Here is a 21,969-nt window from a genome sequence, read left to right on the forward strand (position 1 = left end):
AGTTACTGTTCTCTGCTCCTTGATTTGGAGAGAAGAGAGAGAGAGAGAGAGAGAGAGAGAGAGAGAGAGAGAGAGAGAGAGAGAGACAGAGACAGAGACAGAGAGACAGAGAGACAGAGAGACAGAGAGACAGAGAGAGAAGAGGAGAGAGACAGAGACAGAGACAGAGACAGAGACAGACAGGGAGACAGACAGGGAGAGGGAGGGAGAAGTATGGAGGAGGACCAGAGAACAATGTGACAAATAGCAGTTTGGCAAGAAGACAGATGTACATATGGGTAAAACTGCATACAGGGAGAACTAATTTGGTTCACAATGTAATTATTAAAGAAATTAGTATCATTAAGATGACACAATGGTTTGGGAAAATAGGACAAGTTCCTAAAGGATAAGACTCCATCTATCAATAGATCCAAAGTGTATAAATCCAGATGCATTTGAAAAGCTTTCGTTGGAAAAACAAAAAGCATTTCTGAACAGAGAGAACATCTATGACATCCTGCTGTAACAGGACCACCTAGGGCAGCTTCCCCGCCCCCTCACCTAAATTCAGCGAGGCACACATACAGAGGATGGATCAGCTGTGGCTCAAGCAGGGCAGATTACATCTGGAACAGGCAGCAGAACTTGCTGTCATTGTCTTTGTAGTACTTGTTTTGCAGACATCCAGGATGTGAAAGCACGGAAGTCCGTACCAAGATTTCAGAGAGCCATGCATTGCCAGACAAAATGTAAGTGTCCAGTTCTCTGCCCAGAACTCATGAGGTGTGAGCTGTGAGGTTTCCCAGGACAGCGGAGATTTCAGAAACATAGAATGTTTGCCAGGCAAATCGGTGAGTACCAAGTGGAGCCTGTCCAATATAGAGACCACGAATATTGCAGACAACACAGGTGGAAGGCGGAGCCACTCAGACCCATTGAAGTCCAGATAATGGCATCATGACCCCCAAGTTCCAGACATGGAATGTTGGGTTTGGTGTTTGCTCTGTGGGTTTTGGCTTCCTTTGGTCTTCTCTTTACTTGCTATACCCTCTGGAGTGGGAATTGCCTTCATAGGCAACATTAGCCACTTTAAACTATTGGTCAGTCAAAGCAAAAGGTTAATGAAACAGAAAAGAGAGCTTGTAAAGGAGATCACAATGGAAGTAGAGACTTTCATTATGTAGCGTTATAAACCAACAGATAAACAGTACCAACCATTGGTGGACACATCTGGCTATCCATACTTTAAAACTGTAATTTTTCACTACTTAAAATATAAAAGTAAAGAATAGCAGGAGAGCTACCTGTCAATGTATCTTATGGACACCCCCATGGAGGGCCTCACCCTCCCTGGGGAAACAAAGGGATATTGGGGGGAGTTGTTGGTAGGAGGGTGTGGGAGGAGAGAAGGGAAAGGGAGAGGGACCTGGGATTGACATGTGAAGCAACCTTGTTTCCAATTTAAACTTAAATAAATAAAAAAAAAGAAGTACTGAAAGCATTCATCTCAAAGTCAGAATTGTCAGAGGAATGGACTGGAGAATGAGTAGTTTGGATGAACGTCAAAGAGAGTGGACTGTGGTCTCGCTTTTTTTTTTTTTTTTTTTTTTTTTTTGGTTTTTCGAGACAAGGTTTCTCTGTGGCTTTGGAGACTGTCCTGGAACTAGCTCTTGAAGACCAGGCTGGCCTCGAACTCAAATTCTCTTGAAAATGGGCCTGGCATGGTGACACATGCCTTTAATCGGAACATGTAGAAGGCAGAGGGAGAACTCACAGAACTTTCTATGAATTAGAGACCACATCGATCTACGTAGCACACTCTAGGCCAGACAAGGCTACAAAGTGAGAGTCTGTTTCAAAATAATTCGTGAAAATGGAAATGTATAAATAGTAAAAAAAATCACGACTCATCATTGGTAGCATTTATATATTATTTTTAGGACTAAAGTTTTGAGGACTTTTACACAGAAATGTGAAGTGCCGTGCTCCTATCATAGTATTTTAATTAGAAACAGCTAGAGCATGATGGGTCTGAGTGGAATCTAGACCTAGATAGTGAGCAGGGGATTTGGGGGGAAACAAGATGGAAGCCCTGATGAATCACTTGTGACTGAGGCTTTCATCATTTGCCTTGCATAATGGACCCCCCATAGTAGGCTGATCAATAGCCCACTAAATGTCCCACTCCTTATCCCTGGATTCTGTAAATCTGGTTTCACTTGCAAATGTGATCCTTACAGATATAATTGGGCAAGGCCAAAATTATACTAGATTGATGTGAACCCTAAATGTGATATGAATGTCATGTAACTAGTATCTAAGAAGAGAGAAGTTTGGATAGAAAATACCCTAATACTTGGAAACTAAATATCACACTTTAAGCAACACACATGTAAACAATCAAGGAGTGTATCTTTTTGTTTTTTGTTTTTTGAGACAGGGTTTCTCTGTATTGTCTTGGAGGCTGTCCTGGAACTCGCTTAGTAGACCAAGCTGGCCTCGAACTCACAGAGATCCGCCTGCCTCTGCCTCCCGAGTGCTGGGATTAAAGACGTGCACCACCAATGCCCGGCCTCAAGGAGTGTATGTTAAAGACAGCTGAAAAAATGTGTCAAACTGAATGGGAAAGAAAACTGTGTGTAGCAAGATTTGTGGAATGCAGCTAAGACAGGATAGAGCAAATTTATACCACAAGAGAACAGGAAATGTCTCAAACTAATAATCTAAATTATTCCCCATTTAAAAGTCAAGGGAAATAGTAAAAAGAAGAATGGGAGTAATGACGATAAATGAAGCAGTTTGTAAAAGCAGAAATGGAAAGGCAACGAAGAAAATCAATGAACCAGAAAGCTCTGTCTTTGAAATGATCAATAAGAACCACAGCCCTCTAGGAAAGCCATCAGAGAAGAAGAGACGACCCAAGTTACCCAGCAGGAATGAAACTGAAAGTGCCACTGGAGACCATTCAGAAATGACAGGAAGGAAGTATTCCAAATGACTCTATAAGCATACATCTGACAGCTTAGATGAAATGCTTCAATTCCTTTACAGCCGCAAACTAACCGCAGCTCGCTCCATGGGAAATAAATAATTTCAAGTCCTCGGGATGACTACTAAATAAATCAAAATTTGTAACTTTAAAATTTCTCAAGAAGAAATCTCTAGGCCCAGAGAATTTTGTTAGAGAATTTTCCTAACCTTTCATAACACCAAGTCTACAGTAGAAGGAGGGGGTGTTTCCCATCCATTTTATGATGGGGAAGGTATTGCTGTTCTGATCCAAAGAGGGCAAAGACGACAGAAAAAAAAAAATAAACCATGCTCTATACTCCTCATAGACACAGGTGGAAAAAGACCCTAACTGAAATGAGTAAGCACAGGAAGTAGGATTCTTTTCTTAATGCTCTTTTTATTTATTCTTTGTGTCTTTCACGTCGTGCGTCTCCATCCCATTCATTTCCCTGTCTACAGGGTCAGCTCAAGTGTGTTTCCCAGGTGACAGCAGGGCCTGTTTTGAGTGCTCCAGCTGGTGAGGGTTTGGGTCAGGTCCCCCACCTGCTGCAGATGTTGAGGGGCAAGAGGAGGCAGGTAAGGAGAATTCTTTTGCATATGAATTGCATTCTATGACAAAGTAAGGCTTATTCTGATTACTTTGCCACAGTAATCAGAAGTCCAATGAATAATGATGATGGTGGTGGTGGTGATGGTGTGTGTGTGTGTGTGTGTGTGTGTGTAGAGAGAGAGAGAGAGAGAGAGAGAGAGAGAGAGAGAGAGAGAGAGAGAGAGAGAGAGAGAAGAATTTGGGCAAAATATGTTCAATAGTGTATAGACTTCTTCATGTTTCCAGTTATTATATGAGCTTTATGAACTCAGAAGAACTATCTACAGTGTTGATTTTATTTTCTCCTATCGACTGTACAATTTCATTTTATCAAATTTGTAGCAATTTTGGGTATGTTTTTCATGAAAAGAAATATAATTCCATGTTTAAAAGAATAATACCCCAACTCAGTGCATTGCTTTATTTATAATGTGGGTACTTTAGATTTTAATAATTTGCTCTTCATAAATGTAACTTTAGCTGAGTCACTGACTTCTGAATACCATGTGATCAAGTGCTGATCGTTTCAAAGAGCCCTTTAATCATTTGTGGCTCTTCCTTTGAAACATGTGAAAATGAAAGGATATGAAATATATTTTATCCAATGTGAAATTAATAAGTCTCTAGGAAATCATTTTGCTATCTTCAGAGAGTCTTATTGAGATCAAAAGCAGCATCTTGGTTGCTACTGGACAAGTATCAGACAACTATCCATTTTACTTCTTGTTTTTTTCAGAGTCTTGAAATGAAGTCCTGTCTGGCTTGGTGCTTCCTGTGCATACCAGACTGGCCTTAAACTTACAGTGGTCCTTATTCTTCTGTCTCTCAAGTGATTCGACAGGAAATTTAATTTCATTTTTTAAATGTAGTTAGTATTCTAGAAGTTTCCACATACTTTATAGTAAAGCTATCTAGACCACCTCAATGATTTAGACCAGAGAAGAATATATAATATACAACTGACTATCACCAATTTCAGTGGCAAGAAGTAAAATATAAAAGCAACAACAACATAAATCACAGTGGAAGCAACAACGAAACACAATAAAAAATTAAACTTCTGAAGTTTATTTGATGAAAAATAAGTTATTTATAATTGGTTAGAAACTGGTGAAATTCTGTTACATAAGGTGGTGCAATCACTTATCACTCTAGTTAATATGTCTTTCTCTCTATGAACTAATATTGGCATTCACAGTCTTAGACCCACTAATTTTTATTTTTATGGCACTCTAGTTGTGAGCTCATGTGTAACATGAGATATGGATTTGTTTGCCTTCACATGAAAACATCTGCCTATTAAGTCACCTTTAAACAAGGTATAAATTATTAAGCTAATGTTATTTGAAATAAGAATATGAAATATCTCAGCAGCCAATATTTATTTGTTCACATGAAGCCTTTAGATATTTCTTTGTTGTCTTGGAAAAAGGTAAACAGATAAATCATTTCTGATTTATCAAGGAACAAATACAATCTAATTAACCCTAACCTTTAGAGCAATATTTGAACTTTGAGTCATTTAGTAATGATTTCCATGGGAAATAATGATTTATTGTTTTTTCACTCTATTTTTTGGCTTGTATGCATTTGTGTATTACATAAGCACAAATGTGCTATGGTGAGTGTGTGGAGGTCAAAGGGTAGCTTGAGGGATTCTTTCTTCTCACTGTTGGGTCCCACACACACATATTAACTGCAGAGTACATTGGTTTGAACACTTTGGACAGTAAGGGTGTAACTTGTGAACCTGAAGAAGCACAGCAGCATGCCACCATTGGAGAGCCAAGGTCTTCCCATGTAGAGGATTTAAGGGAAATAATATACCTACCAGTCAATAACCACAAACTATGGTTTATTCCGTAAATATGAAAGATTTACTATGTTCACAAATACATGAGAAAACATGTTTAAAATATGCATAATGTTGAACTTTGAAAAATATATTTATGTGTTTATATACATGGCAGAGGCACAATAACAATCACGGCAGGAACAATTGTAGAGGACAATCACAGGCTGGGGTTATAGAAATACCTGGAACACTTCATGGTTTAGAAAGCTTTTCAATAGTCTTATTCCCTAAATAATACTGTATCAGTAAATAGTAAGGTAAGAATAGCAAAGAAGAGCCAGTTGGGGAGGAAGATAAGGTAAAGTATTTGGGGTAGGGTAGTTTATAGGGTAACACAGACCAAGAGTAGGGGTAGTTAGTTGATGGGGTAGCACAGAGGAAGGCCAGTTAAAAGCTTTGTTTGTAGAGGTTCCTCTTAGATTTAGTTTCTCTTCCTTGGTGGTAGGAATGACATTTTCCTTGGGATCCAGGGAGAACCTCTTCCGATGAGATTTCATTTGACTTTTGCTTCATGGTACTGTCAGCGTGATCTTCTTTGCACCTGCTGCTCATCCGAAAGCCTCTAATTCAAAGTCATTAGCTCACATAGCAGTGTGTTACTCCTTCAGGAGGCACTTTCTGCAAGGAATGACCTGGAAGAGCTTCCAGACCAACATGCCTCCCCTTTTCTTCCTTAGTTACGGTCCAACCCCAGCTTATTGTGAACATTTTCAAAGCTGCAAAGGATGAAAGCCAACACAAGTTCTCTTCTTGAACTGCAGGTTAACATTTTGTCATGTGATTCCATTGTTTTCATTCTCTAAGAGCATTTGCTTATGTATCAAACACATTTCTTAAACAAACCAAGGTGGCAGGAATTATAAGTACTCACCTCTCAAGGAGGTCAGCGTGTATCTACAAAATGAGATCTTTGTCTTAAATAACCACATTGCCTTGGTGTGCCCAATACTCTTAGCATTAGTTCATAACAAAAACAGTCCATATGGAGATTTCTCACATTACTCAATACAAAGTCTCACAATTATTAACACAAAATTATGATCAACATACGTCCTGCAAAGCATGTTCCTACAGTGTCTTTTAAAATGTCCCCTAACAGAACTTATTTGCTTTCCTACCCTTCACTTGAGGACTGTGGGCTGAATGCCTTATAGAACATCCCATTGCTCAGTAGTGTGCTTCCCACTGTTGGGAACCAGACACCTATCTGTCTGTGTCATCAGAAGTGAACAGCTTTGTGACAAAAGGATCCCTGTGGAAAAGGGGGAGCTCTTCCCCTTGCAAAGAAAGAGTAATTCGTGGAATGACATTTGGGTAGAATTAGCCTGTGCCTCAACAGCTAGCTCTTCCTTTTATGGCCTTAGCATCTGTGTAGGACTCTTATCATTACTAATTATAACTTAAGAAATTACAAAATGGTGGTTTTTCTAGCTCAATTACCACTATACTTTTCATTAGCATTATTTTGTGAACAAAACCCCCAATATTTCCCCTCTATTCTCTTTATTTTTATACAAATGTATGTGTGCTTGTATATATGTATGATAGTGATTACCATTTACTTCAATTAAATTATCTTTGTGGATATTATCATTTTTATTAATGTCTCAGGCTAGGAAATCTGTTGTTTATTTTTTGAGGTAAAAATACATGATGTATTTTGATGAATACATAGCAAGCAAGATCTATTTGTTTCATGGCCTCTTCTCTCAGTCCTGCCCTGCCCCTCCCCTCACCACACCAGATGAGTCAGACAGTGGACTTAGACTCATCTAATTGTCATCTTGGTTTATTCTACTGTTGTCTAGAGTTTTCAGTGTGATTACACACTCAGGCAAGTGTGAGAGTAACTAACAGTCATTAGATTTTCATTAATTAATTGTTTTTTAGAGCTTGAACAGAAAGACAGCTTCCTTTTCTTACCACATTGTCCAACGAGGAAATGTTCAGTTCATTTTAACCTGAATGCTGTTATGAGATTTGTTAAGCCACAATAAAGGCTTATAAGTGATTTTTTGACCTTGCTATATTGAAAATCTGTTCTCTTATAACATAGGAGGCCACAGTAATTCTCTACAGTGTGCTGCAGAGCAACGAAAAGCAAGTGATTTCATTGGCTTTTTACTGAGTCAGCAGTGCTGTGACTGAGGAACCATCAAGACTGAAAGAGCAGAGGGACAAGCAATGGCTGCTCTGAAGGTGTCGGGAACACGGCTGAGTGTAACCCTGCTTCCCGTGCCGAAGTCCTTTAATGACGTGTTTATCCTTCAGCAGTATTGCGTTCATATTGCCTACTGTCTAAATTGCTTTCTAAGTCTTGTGGGAACATAGAACAGGGAGAGGTTTGGAGTGTAAGCAGCAGAAAGATAAAAAATGGCAGGGATCTGTTCCCATATCAATGAACAAGTGTGCACTCCTTAACTAATAAGGAGACATCCTGAGTGTGATCAACTCGGGTCCCTTAAATCATGTCTGAGTGTCATGTAGCTGAAAGGGGACTGGGATGTAGATTTCAATGTGAGGAACTGTATTCCTAGCTAAAAATTAGTGTTATCATCACAATATGGAAATGTGAACATGAGGGACAATTAGGAACCTCTGTCACTATTTTTGAAATAGTTTGCTCTAGGAGATTTTCTCATTGATGTTAACAATATTTACCAGTATCGGCAATTACCAATACGTTTTTTTCTTTTTTAAACAGTTGACTAAATGTTTCTTAAGAACTCAATTTATTTTCTGGATTGGCACAAAGAATTTTTTTGTAATATTATTTTGAAACTCAAGAAAACTAAGACATCTTTCTTAGTTGGTGTAAGGACAGGACAGAGGTCTCTGTGTTGATATTTCTTAGAGTTTCTTAGATGTTTCTTACCACAGTTTTCCCAGGCATTTCAATCAGTGAGAGAGATCTTGGCAGGTGATTTTGCATATTCCCATACAACACCATCCTTTAGAACATTGAGCTGGGGTGGTCAAAGTTAGTGTAAACTATGTGAGATTTTTTTTTCAAGGGCTAGTATGGAAGGTGTCCCTTGGTTCTATTATGTCTACTTTTTTCCATTAATATGGGTCTTTTTTTTTTTTCGAGACAGGGTTTCTCTGTGGCTTTGGAGGCTGTCCTGGAACTCACTTTGTAGACCAGGCTAATATGGGTCTTATTATATCTGAAGGTATATGTGTTTGTGGCATGCATGCATGTTCACATGTTTGTGGACACATCTGTGTATCGGGGTGCACTTGCACATATATGCACATGTGGAGACCAGAAGTTAACTTCAGGTGTCTTTCCTTGATCACCTTCCACTTTATTTATTGAACAGGCTCTCTTGCTGAACCTAGAGCTCCCTGCATTGCCTAATCCACCTATCCAGAATGCTTGAAGGAACCCATGTCTCTGACCCGTAAACACTGGGATTAAAAGCAGACTGCCAAGTCTTCCCAGCTTCCACACTGGCTATTAAGGTGGGTTTTGGGGATCTGAAATCAGGCTTGTATAGCAAGTTTTATACCATTGAGTTATCTCTCATGCCCCCAACATGGGGCTTCTATCTTCTGCCATCACTGTTCATATTCTAGCCAATAGGAGGAGGAGGAAAAAAGGGTGTAGTCTTCTCACTTTAGGCCAACCTAGCAGTTGCTTAAGGATCATTTTAAATAGAACTGTCAGGCTTATTTGCTGCTATTTTTCAGGATTATGAATAGTAGCATAATCTATCATCTATCATCTGTCTGTCTATCTGTCATCTATCTATCATCTCTATCTATAATCTATCTATGTCTTCAAATATCTTTCCAATCTAGGTATTGTTTGTTGAAGACAAGAAATTGAAATGCTTCCTTGGACAAAACTATTGTGCCAGCCGGTCTTATGTCAACTTGACACAAGCTAGAGTTATCTGAAAGGAGGGAACCTCAGCTGAAAAAAAAACCCTATAAGATCTGGTTGTATGACATTTTCTTAATTAGTGATTGATGTGGGAGGACCAGCCTACTGTGGGTGGTACCATCCCTGGGCTGGTAGTCCTGGGTTCTACAAGAAAGCAGGCTGAGAAAACCATGATGAGCAAGCCAGGAAGCAGCACCCCTCCATGGCCTCTGCATCAGCTCCTGCCTCCAGGTTCTTGCCCAATCTGAATTCTTGCCTTGACCTCCTTCATTGCTGGACTACACCACTATAACATGGAAGTGTAAGCTGAATAAACCCTTTCCTTTTCAACTTGCTTTTTGTCATGGTGTTTCTTCACAGCAGTAAAACCCTAACTAAGACAACCATTAACCACAAATATTTTCCTGCTGGCATGGGTATGTAATGTATTTCTCTTGCTAAGATTCAGGGGAGGATAAATTTCATGCTGCCATAAACAGCTACATCCTAATGGTTCCCTTGTGGGAGGGGGTGAGAAGGCGTAGAATCAAAGGCACTGCACCGGAAGTCAGGTGAAAGGGAAACAGCAGACTCCTTTATTTAACAATGGGGGAAACCTTATATAACCTCCCAGCGCCCAGGTGTCCTGAACCCTTGACTTGGGAGTGGTCTGTTGCCCCTCATCGGCTAGGCACAATCAGGACCTCTGACAGCGCCAGGCAGATGCCAGGTTGGTTCATCTCTCAGCCTTGTAGGCCTTAACTTTCTACAGTCATCTTTTTCCTTTTTATTTAACCTAATTTTGTGTATGGCATGAGGCAACACTCTAAATAGACACCCAACTCAATAGGTAACTGTAAATTCCTATTTATTAGATAAACCTTTTCTTCTTATTGATTTTCAGTGTCTTCTTCATTATGTAAGCACAGAAACAAAAAAGCAATGGCTAGTTCCAATCTATTTTTGTTATTTCTGATGTGCAAAGTGCTTTGGTAGAAGCTCTTTGCAGTGCTGTTGTTACAGTCTTGAGCCTCCAGACAGATGAGAACAATTTTCTTTTCTTTTTAAAAATGAGTTTAGAATAGCTTCTCTGTGTGCTCCAAACCCAGTGCATCCAAGAGAAACCATTTACTGTTGTCCTATTACAGCTCCGCTCCTCCAGTGCACCCCACCACACTAATGGCCTGCCTTCCATCAGGCCCTGTAGCTACAGACCTCAGCATCTCTTCTGATTCTTCCCCATGCACAACTGTTCCAGGATGTTTGTTAACCTAAGCTAGATCCACTTTTATTCTCTGGTTGCTGTTGCCTCTGCTCTCAGGGTTGAGCTGTGGCTGGTGACAGCAATGTGGAGTTCTTGCCTCCGGCACCCCATCTTGTCTGTCTACATTCTGCACAGGTATCAATTGTCTCTAAATTATGGGTTCGCACACACTGCCCCCGCTGCTCTTACTAATTCTGTGGCTGTCCATTGTCTTCAGAAGAGTCCAACTTCATTCATCATGTTCACAGCTGAATCCAAGATGGGTCTCCTAGCCTTCTTTTCAGTCCCTTCATTCCTTTCCTAGCTGTAAAAACCATTTCTGTTTCGGTCACCCGTGTTCATGACCCACCAATCCAAATCCTTTTATTTTTGCTAATTGTCCTACAAATCCCTTTCTCTTCCTGTTACCACAATTGAGATGTTCAGAGACAGACCAAATATTCTTTACTCCGGAAGGCCTCCCTTAGTCATTCAGTCAAACTCAACTGACCTGTACATTGTGCTATTACTAGATATGTACATATATTTACCATAGCCCAGTTTCCTTCTAAATGACTTAACAGACAGGATGTCTGGTGAGACAATATATTCTAAAGGAAGTCAAGTGGCCATTTGTCTTAGTACACATAGACTATTACCTCATAACATATTTTTAAAAAGTCTGGATGGTAACTTAAACAATTATCTCATTACACAACTGCAAGATGGGTTTACACATGCAACATGGATGCTACCCTTTCCATCTAGGGCCGGTCACCTGCTACCACAGGCAGGTGTCACTATTGAAAGTGGACCTTGCTTTTAACTGCTGAGTCATCTGTGCTGAATCAGTTTTCACAGACTGCAGAAACACAATAGACTTAACCTTCCCAAAGGTATCATTGCTTTTAATTGACACACTTGGAGTACCATACATGTTTGCAGAGAGGCCAGGAAGAACCTCATGAGAGAGGTTGAAATACTACTTTCTTTCTTCCTGAGGCTTCATGGTGTGATACTTTTCTGATAGATTGAGGTGGCCATGATGAGATTGGCCCCCTGTCCCAAATCATATAAAGGACCAAAAGGGGTGGGGTTCATCACAAAGGAAGGTGGATAGGTTGTGTGATGTAGATTCCTTATTATTGTCCCTATTTGTGAGGGTCACTTGTTTATGGCAGAGCTTAAGTGTGGGATGGACATTTCTTGGTCATGGTGTCTTGGCATTGTGGACCTGTGTTTGCCAATTAGAAGAGATGATGCCTTTGGGAAGGTAAGTCTGTTGTGTTTCTGTGGCCTGTAAAAGCTGACTCAGCACAGATGATTCAGCAGTTAAATGTAAGGTCCATTTTCAATAGTGATACCTGCCAGTGGTAGCAAAAGAAGCAAGAGAAATTATAAAACAGGGTTCACGGTGCCTTGAGTGTGTGTGTGTGTGTGTGTGTGTGTGTGTGTGTGTGTGTGTGCTCATCTGTCCTGGATGTTGTTAGGGTCACTTTCACAAATTGTCCTTTGGGAACAGACTCAACTTCTCCTTCCTGGGGCTCTCCTGGGGACTGAGCTTAGGTGGTACTGGGATGGTGACACTGAGTTGTTAAAAATGTGATCATGTTTGCAGGTTTCCCAGGTTAGCTGAAATTGTGCCTTCCTAGTGACATTTCCTAGTGACACTATAACCATGAGCATCTATATTTTGAGTGCCTTGGAGGATAATTTACGTATTTCCCTAGTGCTGAGAACATTTAATTGAATTGCTTGTACTTCATATTTATTTTGATGTTTATAACTACAATCACGACATGAGTGACATTTTAAAATGTTATATTAATGTACTTTGCATCTCCAAAGTTGCTCACAGAGGTTATGGGGGGATTGCAATACAGCAGAAGCAATGTAGTTATTGTTATGTATTGCTGTTAGTTTAAAAAAAGCATTAAACAATCTCATAACATACATTTAGAACATTATTTGTCTGTTCAGGATATTCCTGAAGGAAATTTCCTTACAACATTAACCCCAAACTCTTTGGGTCACAGGTTTTCTGGAAGTTTGGAGCCTTGCCCTCTGATACAGAACTTAGTTGCTCAGCACTGCAATTTAAAATGCCATTTTTCTTGCTTAGGGAAGAGGCCTGTAAGTATACTCCACTGTTGGAGCATGTTTACACTTTCCACAGTGGGTGATTTAGAGTACAGAAATGTGCTCTTTGGGACGCGTGCTGGCTCAGCGTTTCTCTCCCAGCCCTTCAAAGAGCCTTTTGTTGTCAGTTCTACATGGTTCCTATTGTTAGTTCTGTTTCCCTATTATCTGTTCATATGGAAGGAGGCCCAACGAGTTGTTTGTGCCTTGCTTTTCATGCCCCATATAAACCATCTGCCCTAATTCCAGTGGGAATCATATGCAACATATAGGCATTTTACTAAAATTTATGAGAATATTGATAAGGACAAAAACTTCAAATGTATTTGATTATGTTGAGATGTTAATATTTGTGTTTGTCTGATATATGAAGCATACATGTGTTTGTATGTATGTGTTTATGTCCAGAATCAACTTACTATGTACTGGTGTGCTACTACTAAATATTTTAACCATAGTCTCTCTTCATGAAGAAAGGAACCCTCTAGTGTTTAAACTTTTCTAATTTCTGTGGCATTAAATTTTCCCACCACAGACCGTTTCAAGCTACGGTGTAATATTACTAAACACACAGAAATAATCAAGGCAAATAATTCCAAGAACACAGATAATAATAACAGATAATAAAATACTTGAAAATGGTGCATTTTGAGTGGTTATGACATTTTCTAAAATTTTATCTTTTGATTTTTAAAAATTGAAATTTAATTACATCATTTCTCTTTCCTTCCTCTAACCCTTCCCATGAATGCACACCTCTCTGCTCCCTCCCCAAATCGTGGCTTCTTTCACTTTAGTTGTCTTCCATATACATGCATACAAATAAATAAATATAGATGCCTAACAACATGAATACCCCCTTCTTGATCTCTTTAGTGTTACTTATGTGCACAAGATTTCAGGGCTAACTACTTGGTGTTGGCTAGCCAATTAGGAGATTCATCCCTGGGGAGAATGACTTCTTCAGTGCTCAGTATTCTTAGTCACCTATAGTTCTTTGTCTGTAGATGGACCATTCGAGATTTCTCTCTTCCATGTTAGCATGCCTATTGGCGCTGCATTTATTCAGGTCTTGTTTAGTCAGCCATATCGTTGCACTGTCATGGGAGAAGTTTCCTTGCCTTTTCTAGGATAAATGATCTTATAGTAGATTTAAATTTTAAATCCTCCACTCCTCTCCCCATTTCTTCTGTCTGTCTGTAGTCTATGGTCACTGCCCTATTCGTAGTCTGTCACTAGCATGTGTATGTGCCTGCCTGAATACTTTCTGATCTCTGACTGTCCCTATGCATCTTTGTGTCTGTCCCTAGTAGAGAACTTTGCTTCGTATATATTGAACGGCACAAGAAACACTGCACTGGCAAGAGGTTCTTTACACAGATGTCTAACAGTTTTTACAAGGGAAGAAAATTTACTGAATCCAGTTGACCTAGAATTAGCAAATGTGACTGAAACCAGACAATGCTTCAGCACTGATGGTAGTAGATATTTATTTTATAGAGTTGCTTCCAGCCTTGCTGGCTGCTTTCTGCAAATAATGATTACTATAACACACACACACACACACACACACACACACACACACACACACACACACACACTTTTCTGGGTCATGAGCAAGGAAGAATACTTAACATGAGTATAAAGCTATGCATTACTTTCAGCTGTAAAAGGGGATTGCATGGAAAATCTGAAAGAAGAAAGAAGCAAAGGCTTTTGTTTGTATTATAATGTTTTTTCCTTTTACTGAAAATAGATTATTTTCACATACAACATATCCTGACTACAGTTTCTCCCCTCCTCCCCTCCTCTCTGAACCCACTCCCTTTTTGTTTCTCATCAGAAAAAAATAGGCTTCTAAAAGGTAAGAACCAAACATGAAAAAATAAAATATAGTAAGACAAAGCTAAAACTATCATGTTGAAATTGGATACAGATAACCTAACAGGATGAAAAGAATCTGAAGAGATGGCACAAGAATCTGAAACCCACTGGTCCAACAATGAGGAATCTCATAAAAATACTAAGGTAAAGTGTATAATATACACAGAGGACCTGGTGTAGACCCACGGAGGCCCTGTGCTTGCTGCCTCAGTCTCTGTTAATTCATAGGCTTCTTTTTTAGTTGATCCAGAGGGCCTTGATCTTCTGGGGTCCTCCATCCTCTCTGGCTCTTAGTCTTTCTGCCTCCACTTCTGAGGTATTCCCAGAGCTCTGAGGGGAGAGATTTGATGGAGACCTCTCATTTACATTGTCTCTCATTGTTTAGGGATTTCAATGGATTCCCCCTTGACCAACAACTCAATTGAATAAACACAGTTCTGTCACTGAAGCCTCACCTGGTGACGATCAGTTGAGACTCTGTTCCTTATTACCAGGAGTCCTCAGTAGGGTCACTTTCATAAACCCCAGGAAGTTTTTACTGCAGTAGGTTTCCACTTCAGCCCCTCAAATGCCCCCGAAGTCCAGCTGTCTCTCTCCACACTCTCTCCATTCACCCCATCTCCCCCACCACCGGACCCCCTCATCCCACCTCCTCCCAGTCCACCTGTAAAATCTATTGCATTTCCCCCTCCCAAGAAGACAAAAGGAAGAACTGTTATAGTGCTTTTAGCACAAAGCATTTAATTTGCTTACTCAGGCCACTAAGATGCTGAGTTCACTTGAAGATGATGAGTTTGCAGAAGTTCGATAGCAGCAAGAAGACATGCCCTCAGTAAACAACCAACAGGTGAGAGGTTACCTGTGCTCAGGGATGGTGTTCACCCAGCAATCCTGAATCCCTGGGATATGTCCAACAGGAGGTACAGCTACAGAGACACTGGTCTGGGCAGAGCAGCAAGAACAGAAACAGCCCAGCAGGGGCTGATACAGACAGCAGATGGCTTCAGGGAAATGTGGGAGAGTGGCTGATGGTGGTTCTCGACAGGGGTTGCCTAAGACCGCCAGAAAACACATATATTTACATTATGATTTATAACTAGCAAAGTTGCAATTATGAAGTAGCAACAAAATAATTTTATGGTGGGGGTTCACCACAGCTTGAAGAACTCTATTGGGGGGGTCTCATCATGAGGAAGGTTGAGAACCACTGTTTGGAGTTAGCCCTCCTGCTATCTAAAGCAGAGGAGGGACTGGCAGATCGGTGGGCAAACAAGGACACACACACACACACACACACACACACACACACACACACACACACACACACACACCTTTTACTTCATGCTACTTGGCTTCTGGGCTATTTGGACTATGTGGATCCATATACCTTTCCATATAGTATGGTTTGAGAATTGCTAAGATACAGTCTTTGTGGAAACAAGTGAAAGGATGTTGAAAATCAATATGCATTAATATGCACCTTGGCCCATACTAAGCATTCAGGCCTCACTGTCTGTAATCCTTCTGGGAAATGCCTGTTTAGATTGTTCCATAACTATGTCAGATTGTTGCTTAAGTTCCCTCTGTTCTGCTGTCCTTTGGGGGACAGATCAAGAGTGCAACTTAGCACAAGGTGATCAGCACTGACACTCTCCTGTGTATCAGTAAATGGGCAACTTCCCCTCTTAGGCTTTTCTTGAGGGCTCTATCACGCAAGCCATCACATCTGTTTTCTGTTATTACTTTGTGCTATTACTTATTCTGTCTAATGCTTTCATAGTTCTTTTTTTTTTTTTTTTGGTTTTTCAAGACAGGGTTTCTCTGTATTGTTTTGGAGGCTGTCCTGGAACTCACTCTATAGACCAGGCTGGCCTCGAACTCACAGAGATCCGCCTGCCTCTGCCTCCCGAGTGCTGGGATTAAAGGCGTACACCACCAACGCCCGGCTTGCTTTCATAGTTCTTAAGCACTGACATTGTGTCTTAAGTTTGGCTTAAAGCCGCATCCTACGTGCTTACAGGAACATCCATTGCTAAGTTGTTGCTCAACAAGGTTTCCTCCAGTGTACTTCATCTTCAGTTTTGTCCAGGGCTAACAAGTTGTTTCTGGATATGTTGAGAAAAAAAATTAAAGAAATGAAAACTTTGGGTTGCATTTGCTCTCTAGAGAATGGCAAGGCCAACAGATGGGCACCATTTGCTGTCAAGGTCTGGTGTGAGAACTAGTTTTATATTAGGGAGACAAAAAGCTGCATGGCTGGCATGAGACCATGGCTCAAAGGGAACACATTTTGTAACCTGATAATGCTGTGGCGTCCAGGAAGCTGAACTCTAAGCAGGAGTAGAACATCATTTGGCTGTATCAGCAGGGGAAGGCATGTGGTTGGTGGGCTTTTTTATGCGAGCACTGCATTTGAACAGAGGGTGTTTACACAACATACTTGTGCTAGGGAACTGAGATATTCCAGGAGAACATGTCTAAACAATATCATGCAATTGTTAAATTACCTCTGGAAAAGATAGAGGGAATCAAAGGGATTTTGTTTTGCTGATACAAGTTTGAACCACTTTGGGACGATGGTAGAAAGGTCAAGAACCACAACTGGTCTTTCTCTATCTCTCCTATGAGCACTTCCAAACTACAGCATCTTCTTCTCCTATAGCGTATAATAATGTAATATTACTGGGACACCAATAACTTGCAGCCCATTTGGCATATAAGCAGTGGCATGGATCAGTAAAATGATAGAGGAAATCATAAATTGTACCATTAAGGGAACAAGTGATTTGTACAGAGACATTCATATAAAAATTGTTATGAAGTTGTTAACTAGGTAACAGAAAGAGAGTTCTAAGTATCTTGGATTTATGGAAATTATGGAAAGCAGCTAGGCCCAAGGGAAGGAGGACTTGCTAAGACTTTATGACTTGGAAGATGCACCTATAGTTCTAGAACTTGTACTTCTGAGGAAGACGTCTGCTTAGTTGGTCCTGAATTTCAGTTCAGAGGAGGGCTCCTGTTACTTGATTTATATTCCTTGCTCTTGGTACCTATATAAAAAGTTGATATCTAATATGTGGGTATTAGGAAATGGGGTCTTTGGGAGTGAATTATTCTTTGAGGACTCTAGGACCAAAGTCTTTGTAAAATAGGCTAGAGTGAGCTCCTTCCCTCCTTTCCATGTGTGATGAGGTTACTGCCTATGAGTCAGATGTATTTGCGAACCAGACATTAAGTCTACTAGATCCTTGATCATGGACTTCCCAACAATTCCTGCTGCTTAGGCCACTTCACCTATAGCAGTCCATTATAGTATGAAGAGCAAACTACGGCCTGAAGAAGGACTACCAGCCTGACTGGTGCTGAGATCCTGAAAATGGGAAGGGATTCTATAAGACTATTTTTAAAGGGTTAAAAAAGCTTGTCAGATAGATTCAGCTGCAGCTATAAGAAAGTACCACTGTCTGGAAGTATCACCATCCCTGACTTCAAGCTCTATTATAGAGCTGTAGTCCTGAAAACAGCTTGGTATTGGCACAAAAATAGACAGGTAGACCAATGGAATCGAATTGAACACCCTGAGATTAATTCACAAACCTATGAATACCTGATTTTCGACAAAGAAGCTAAAATTATACAATGGAAAAAAGATAGCATCTTCAACAAATGGTGCTGGCATAACTGGATATTGGCATGTAGAAGACTGCAGATAGATCCATGTCTATCACCATGCACAAAACTTAAGTCTAAATGGATCAAAGATCTTAACATAAATCCAGCCACACTGAGCCTGTTAGAAGGGAAAGAGGGAGGTACCCTTGAACAAATCGGTACAGGAGACCGTTTCCTGTACCAGTATCACAAACACTGAGATCAACAATTAATAAATGGGACCTCCTGAAACTGAGAAGCTTTTGTAAGGCAAAGGACACAGTCAGCAAGACAAAAAGGCACCCCACAGATTGGGAAAAGATATTCACTAACCCCACATCTGACAGAGGGATGATCTCCAAAATTTACAAAGAACTCAAGAAGCAAGTCTCCAAAACACCAAAGGATCCAATTTAAAAAAATGGTGTACACAACTAAATAGAGACTTCTCAACAGAGGAGTCTAAAATGGCTGAGAGACACTTGAGAAAGTGCTCAATATCCTTAGCTATTAGGGAAATGCAAATCAAAACAACTCTGAGATGCTGTCTCACTCTTGTCAGAATGGCTAAAATCAAAAACACCAATGAGAGTTTATGTTGGAAACTATGTGGAGAAAGGGGAACACTCCTCCATTGCTGGTGGGAGTGCCAACTTGTTCAGCCACTTTGGAAATCAGTATGGAGATTCCTCAGGAAAATGGGAATCAGTTTACCACAAGACCCAGCAATTCCACTCTTAGGCATATACCCGAAAGACGCCCATTCAAACAACAAGGATGTCTGTTCCACTATTTTCACAGCAGCATTATATGTAATAGCTAGATCCTGGAAACAACCTAGATGTTCCACGACTGAAGAGTGGATAGAGGAAATATGGTACATTTACACAATGGAGTACTACTCAGGGGAAAGAAACAATGGAATCTTGAGATTTGCAGGCAAATGGATAGCACTAGAAGAAACCATCCTGAGTGAGGTAATCCAGTCACAAAAAGACAAACATGGTATGTACTCACTCATACTTGGATTTTAGATATGGATCAGGGGAGTGCCAGCCTACAATCCCAGTTCCAGTGAGTCTGGGAAACAGGGAGGTGACCAAGAGATATGCATGATACCCCAGAGAAGTGGAATGAGGCAAGATCTCCTGAGCAGATTGGGAACATTGGAGGAGGGGAGAAGGAACCAGGAAAAAGAGAGGGGAATAAGAGGAGGGGAGAAGAAGCCATGGGGGAGCAGGAAGGTTGATTCCAGGTAAGAATAGAGGAAAGCAGGATGAGAGATACCATAATAGATGGAGTCATTATAGGCTTGAGGAGAGAGCTGACACTAGTGAGATTTCCAGAGATCCACAAGGATAACACCAACTGGTAAACTATGCAATAGGGGAGAGACTACATTAATAGCCCCTCCTTGATGATAAGGTTGATGACTACCTTATATGCCATCCTAGAACCTTCATCCAGTGACTGATGGAAGCAGAGACAGATACCCACAGCTAAACCCTAGGCTGAACTCCTGGAACCCAGTGACAGAGATGGAGGAGTGATGAGAAAAGGAGTCAAGACTGTGATGGTGAAACCCACAAAGACAGCTGACTGGAAAAGGGGGAGCTCTTGAATGCCAGACTGATGGCTGAGAGGCCAACAGGGGACTGATCCAGACTCCATGAATGTAGTGTCAGTGAGGAAGCCTCAGAAATCTCTGGGGCCTTGGGTAGTACATCAGTGTTTACCATGGTGTATGAATGAACTTTGGGAGCCCATTCCAAATAGAGGGATGCTCTCTCAGCCTGGACACATAGGGAAGGGCCTAGGCCCTGCCCTGGATGAAATGACAGACTCTGGAGATCCCCCAAGGAGGGCCTCACCCTCCCTGTGGAATAATATGGGGATTTGGTGGGGGGCTGGAGAGGCTGGTGGAGGGACAAGAGAGGAGGAGTGGGAGAGGGAGCCAGGATTCACATGTGAAGCATTCGTGTTTCTAATTTAAAGAAAAACATATAATGAGGAAAAAATAAACATGTTGAAGGGAAAAGAAAAAGAAAAAATATAGTACCCCTGCTCCATGATGAATAAGAGGGACCATTGTTTACTAACTGGTATCACAATACTGTGACACATGGAACAAGCTCAAGAGAAGACCTCAGTGTCTCAGGCAATAACTTAAAAATCTCTGACCACATCCGGGGGGAGGACAAAACCCTTGAAATATGTATGACCTGTCTCTGCCCTCAAAAATGATGGAAGAAGATCACTATAGGATAATGTGATGAACAGTTCATCCCTCAATTCTGCTTGCCTTGCATGGAAGTAGAAAGGGGTGTCAATCCTACAGGCAGTAAATTGAAACTTTCTTCATCTTGTAATTAGGCACTGTTTGGTTGTTCAGTCATTTCAGATTTAAAAATCATCTCAATGCTTATGCTATTTTAAAAGTGATTGATAGTAATTGTATTACATTATCAATATAATTGTCAAATATATTATCAAGATCATTGTATTACCAATATAATACAATTATGAATATTTTCCTAAGAAATGTTTTCTTCAAGTTAATCTGGCCCCAATTTTCAAGCCAGAATAAACTCAATTTATTATTTTTTCTTAAAATTTCAACACATTCTGATACTGTCAAATTCAGTTACCTGTATAGTGAAGACAAACATTAAAAGTTTGTGTCGGTGATTCTTTGATGGGAGATGTCATTCTATAAATCTGTCTCTTATTGGTTGTTGAATAAAGCACTATTGGCCAATAGGGAAGCAAGATAGGTGAGACTAGGAGTCGAGCAGGATTCTGGGAAAGAGAAACACAGGGAGTTTCCATGTAGCTGCCATAGGGGTAAGAAGTCTGGACCCTTTCTCCAGTAAGAGAAATACTTAGATTAACAATTATGGGTAAATACTTAAGTAAGAGATAGCCTGTAAGAAACCAAGCAAACGGCCAACAGCTTCATAATTAATATAGCCTCCTGTGTGTTTATTTGGGACTGATGAGGCTCTGGAACCAGGCTGGTGGGTAGGTTTCACTATACATACGGCTGTCAGGAGTGGGATTGAATTTCCACGTAGAATAACAAGAGCTTAAAGGGAATTTCAGAAAAAAAAAGAACGGAGAGAAGCACAGCTTTTTGGTAGCAGCATTTTTCTCAGGTGGACTCTGTTTTGCTAGAGACAAGCAGAGACTCACATGGCTCGCTTAAGAGAGTCTTCCTGACTCAGCATTAAGATAAAAACCCAGCAAGTTTCTTTCAAGAGGCTCTGATAACAACTGAAGGTGTGTAGGTACAGCAGGAAGTGGCAGTGACCACATCTCCAAGCCGACAGCTTTGACTGGATGTCAGCATAGACTGAGGCGGTATTGTGTTTATACTAATATTTTAAACATAATGCATAATTAAATACAGATTATAGATACTTATAATAGTCAGAACTTATAGTTAGGTTAGTTAGGTTTTCTAGATATACAGAGATATATTTGAGATAGATAGACGTCTTCAAACTTTTCAAAGACCTTCAGTAAATGGCATTTAAAATGGTTTAGGGTTTTTCTTGACAATGAGAAATGTCTGCTCCTGGCACATCAATTACATCTGAGAGGAAGAAGGGCATCGAAGAAACTCGTTACGGAGTTTGCTTTCAACATGGCAAAATTAGCCATTTGGGGAAGAAATTGCTCTTGCCTGGACTGCTTGACTGTTGCTGTATAAACATGATATGTAGGTCCCACAGGAAAGTGACTGC

General features: G+C 40.5%; 1 long non-coding RNA gene across 1 annotated transcript; it reads left to right on the forward strand.

Annotated features, from left to right (window-relative positions):
* Window positions 1-7,231: 7,231 nt before the first annotated feature.
* Window positions 7,232-9,385, forward strand: LOC121140689. Its single transcript, XR_005877617.1, has 3 exons — window positions 7,232-8,611; window positions 8,762-8,903; window positions 9,243-9,385. It is a non-coding gene; the product is annotated as an uncharacterized LOC121140689 (long non-coding RNA).
* Window positions 9,386-21,969: the final 12,584 nt, after the last annotated feature.

The sequence above is a fragment of the Mesocricetus auratus genome, unplaced genomic scaffold (assembly GCF_017639785.1).
Source record: "Mesocricetus auratus isolate SY011 unplaced genomic scaffold, BCM_Maur_2.0 Super-Scaffold_100006, whole genome shotgun sequence".
NCBI lineage: Eukaryota > Metazoa > Chordata > Mammalia > Rodentia > Cricetidae > Mesocricetus > Mesocricetus auratus.